Source organism: Vicia villosa, linkage group LG6 (genome assembly GCF_029867415.1).
Source record: "Vicia villosa cultivar HV-30 ecotype Madison, WI linkage group LG6, Vvil1.0, whole genome shotgun sequence".
In the NCBI taxonomy this organism is placed as follows: domain Eukaryota; kingdom Viridiplantae; phylum Streptophyta; class Magnoliopsida; order Fabales; family Fabaceae; genus Vicia; species Vicia villosa.
The window spans coordinates 111,265,806-111,270,343 of NC_081185.1; the positions used below are offsets into that span (position 1 = coordinate 111,265,806).

Here is a 4,538-nt window from a genome sequence, read left to right on the forward strand (position 1 = left end):
ATAAGAGGGTAAGGTTAACCTTTGAGGTGGTGGATAATATCACTAAGCCCGAACTCGAAAAGCGGATACTTAGGATAGATCCAGAACCGCCACCATGATTTCAAATGAATGAACCACCCCACATAAGAAAGAGAAGAAAAGGTGAGGGATATGTGAGATGGCTCGATAAGTGGCCATGGAAAACGAGGTTTGCTAAAAGTTCAACCGAGGAGTCATTCTCGAGAGAACCACCCTGAGTGCTTGCACTCTTAAGCCGTCGAGCTATTGACGTTAAACAAAGCGCTGCGTGGGAGGCAACCCACGAGCTTTCTATTTAATGTTTTCCTTTTATTTTTTGAACTTGCAGATAATAAAGATATGGATCGCTTGTCACGTCTCGGCCATATCTAGGCGAAAAATCTATAGACGATCATCTCAAAGATGAATGGGTCTCCACGCACATTCCTACGAGTGTTGCTGCTGGTGGTGACACTGTTGATGAGCATGATAGGAGAAGATATTTCCTCCGGATGCGGAGCGGATTTGGTCGTGATAGCCCGCCGGTAGCATCCATATAGGTTCTGTCTTTTCTTCTCCACCTTGGATCGAAACATTGAGGACAATGTTTGGTTTAAGTGTGGGGGAGAAGCTTTACCGCTTTCATTTGTTGCTTTATTATTTTCTAGTTATGTTGTCAAGTCTTTATATATGACTTTCTGTTGTTATCGAATTTCCCCAAAATTTGAAAATTTTAACCTCCAACAAAAAATTTGAATTTGACGCATGGCATACACACTCTGAAAGTATAGAGGTTGTCACACTTTAGGCATTGTTAGAAATACTTGGAGATGTTTCAACAACATCGATACCGTCCTGACACCCTAAACCCCCTCATTATGTGATATCAATTTGGATGCCCATTATGTCGAGACCTTAGGCTCAAGTTTACAAAGTAGCTCTTAAGTAGTTTATATTAGCAGTCGGCACCATCTTAAGCACAAACTACGTAGGGAGCCGATGAATATAAGTGAATGATCCTGTTTTTTATAAATAAATGTTTTGATTGAAAAATAACCTTCTAAGTTAGGTGACCCTCACACGGTCATTTAGCCCAACAGTTGTTAAGCCAATAAGGATTTAATATTTAGCACCCACTGTTGGTTGGCCTAGAGGTCACTGGTACTGGGCTTGGTAGGGTGGACTACGGTTCGATCCCCCACAACCACAGTTGGGAAAGATGGGGTTTCACCATTTTAAAAACCAGAACCCCGTGCTAAAGAAAAGAAAAGGATCATAGTCGTTAACCGATTTCCCTACTATGTGCGTGTACGGATAACAGGCTTAATGTGATTGCGCTTGAATGAAAAGAGTGAAAGGAAAAACGAGAGATATAGGTTGAGTTATAATGGCATAATTCGAATTGGTTTGTATAAGGAGGGAGTTTTTGAACATTGTGTCGTTACGGTATCCTTGGTGTTGATATCTATTACCTATCGATGTAACATTTGCCTAACACAAATATGATTAGGAGTCGTGTCATGCCCTTGTTTCGAATCGAGCTTAACTATTTCTTTTTACCGTGTGGTTGATTGCTTGAGGACAAGCAATGGTTTAAGTGTGGGGGTATTTGATAACGCGAAAATGTATCGTTTATTTGACTTGATTTACATAGATTATTTCTCTATTTTATTTAAATTAAGTTGCTTTATGTTGGTATTATGCTGGTATTTTCATTGTTTTAGGTTTTATGTTCGTTTGGAGGACTATTTGTGAAAAGGAGAAGAAATGGAGCTAAAACGACCACTATTTATGCCTAAAAGATGAAAAATGGGTGCTGAAGTAAAAAGGGAGTGCAAATAAGGCCCAAATATGCTAAAGAAGACCCAAAGACCCAAAAGAGACGAACCAGCCCACTGAAGATCAAATGTGCGTGGCCCAAACCACACAAGCAAGTGGAGACGCACGTCTCCAACGTCTCTATGCCACATCAGCAAAAGGGAGACGCACGTCTCCATTCCCCTACATTTTCTCCACTTGAGACGCACGTCTCAAGTCGTTCAAAGGCACTTCCTGAAGAAGCGGAGACGCACGTCTCCAAGCCCAGTCTGAAAAGCTCCCTCTTTTCACGGAACGTCACAGCAAAGCCTCCCCTATAAATAGAACCTGCTACCTCAGTTCTAAATGTCTGATTTCCTGCTAACGAAGTGCTGCCGAAATTGTACCGTGCTTTATATTTTCTCCCTTCTTTCAATTCAAACAGTTATTTTCTCACAACGATTTCTACACCGGAAATTGTTGTGAACCTTTTATAAATCTAGCCTTACGATAGATTTATAGCTTTTATTTTTCCTTGTTTTATTTTTCGTCCATTTAAATTCCAAAGAACGATCCAGCCAACCTGTGGTGGAAGTTCAGTACTCGAAGATTCAATTGCAATTTATTTAATTCAGGTTTAATATTTACCGCCTTTATTTATATATTTATTTGCATGATATATTATATGCCAATTAACATGCCTTTTATTATAAACCAAATTAATTCATGCATGCTTAACCGTATTAATATGTCTGGCTAAATTACTAAGGTATCGGTATGTAAAGTAAGTTAACTGTGGGATCCGAAATAAATTGGCTTAATTCTGTTTTGTTAACTATCACCTGTTTTTGGTTTGTATGTCTAATTTAATTAGTAAGTCTTGAGAACAATAGAGCGAAAGTTTGAGGTCTTAAGACGGTCAAAGGTTAAAATCAATAGAGCGAAAGTTTGAGATCTTTAACTGGATAGTAGACATAGGACATTAGTTTTAAGGATGGCGAAAGCGTATTAAAACTAATTGGGACTTATTTATTTTCAAAAATTGTTTTTACACCCGAGCGGGATGGCGAAAGCGTACGTTAGGGATATTAGCATGTTCCGAGTCAACAGAGCGAAAGTTTGAGATTAGGAGATTTAAATAGATAACAACTTCATAAAACAGGCATTTTATTAATTACGTTGTTTCCAAAAAGCTTTTCTAAAATCTAATGGGATGGCGAAAACGTACATTAGGATTAGGATAGTAATCTAAATCAACAGAGCAAAAGTTTGAGACGAGGATTTTTAACCAATTGAATTAGTAAAGATTTTTAATTAAATTATGCAAAAGCCAATGGACCTTCGGATCACCTTAAGTTAAACGAAATACATACTGATATCTGTCTTTTATTATATTTCTTATTATTCACAATCACTCTCCCTTAGGAACAATCGAAATATTAGTAGCCTTAGCTTTACATAGTAACCTTAGATAACGGTAGATCGATTCATAGTCCCTGTGGATTCGATATCTTTTAAAACTACACGACACGACTGTGCACTTGCAGTCATCAGATTAATAGACACGTAAAGTCGCGATCAAGTTTTTGGCGCCGTTGTCGGGGACTATTTAAGTCGATATCGTAACTCACTGTTACACCGTAGAGACTAGGGCAATTCTTTCCTTTCTTTCTGAACGATTGTATGCCAAATACTCGTTCATAAGGAGGAGATTTAATACAACGAATTAACGAGATTGAACGTTTCATTAACGTCAAACGTCGAGCTCGCAATCTTCCCGAAGTAGCACCAATTCCGATTAATCAGGAATTGTCTTTTACTGATCAAATCAATCAAATCACCCCAAAGTTAGAGATGGCTGCTCTTCGTCCTCTTAGAGACTATGCCGCTCCTTCGCGCGCTGAACCGCACTCAAGTATCGCACCACCTGCGATTGAGGCGAACAATTTCGAGTTGAAACCTTCGTTGGTCCAAGCTGTTCAACAGAATCAATTCTCTGGAAGCCCTGCAGACGACCTCAACCTTCATTTATCTGTGTTCGTGCAATATGCCGACACTGTCAAAGCTAACAACGTTAGTTCCGAAGCTATTCGATTACGTCTCTTTCCTTTCTCCTTGAGAGATAGAGCTAGAGCATGGCTTCAATCCCTGCCTTCTAATTCCATAACTACATGGGACGAATTGAAGAGAGTATTCTTAGCGAGATACTTTCCGCCTAGCAAAACTGCTATGCTAAGAGGTCAAATCAACGGATTTACCCAGAAAGATAACGAATCACTCTTCGAAGCTTGGGAACGTTACAAGGACATGCTTAGACTATGCCCTAATCATGGACTCGAACCATGGCTGATCATCCATACTTTCTATGGTGGTCTCCTATATAACACTAAAATGACTATAGATGCCGCTGCTGGCGGAGCACTAATGGACAAACCCCATGATGAAGCATACAACCTCATAGAGAACATGGCACAAAACCATTACCAATGGGGTGGAGAACGAGCCGCTCTAGAGAAAGCCCAAACCAAAGGAGGAATGTACGAAATAAGTGGTATAGACCGCGTTAACGCTAAAGTAGACGCTTTAACTCAAAAGATCGAAAACTTAACCGTCACTCCATCAGCCACCGCTGCTGTTGTAACACCTAACTGCGAGATTTGTGGATTGACTGGACATGTAGTTGCCGAATGTCAACTCTTGACTGGAGTCCCATCTGATCAAGTAAACTATGCTCAAGGAAACCC

At 39.8% G+C, this 4,538-nt stretch overlaps 1 non-coding gene across 1 annotated transcript; it reads right to left on the minus strand.

Moving 5' to 3' along the window:
• Positions 1-4,023: 4,023 nt before the first annotated feature.
• LOC131615366 (small nucleolar RNA R71) lies at positions 4,024-4,130 on the minus strand. Its single transcript, XR_009287784.1, has one exon. It is a non-coding gene; the product is annotated as a small nucleolar RNA R71 (small nucleolar RNA).
• Positions 4,131-4,538: the final 408 nt, after the last annotated feature.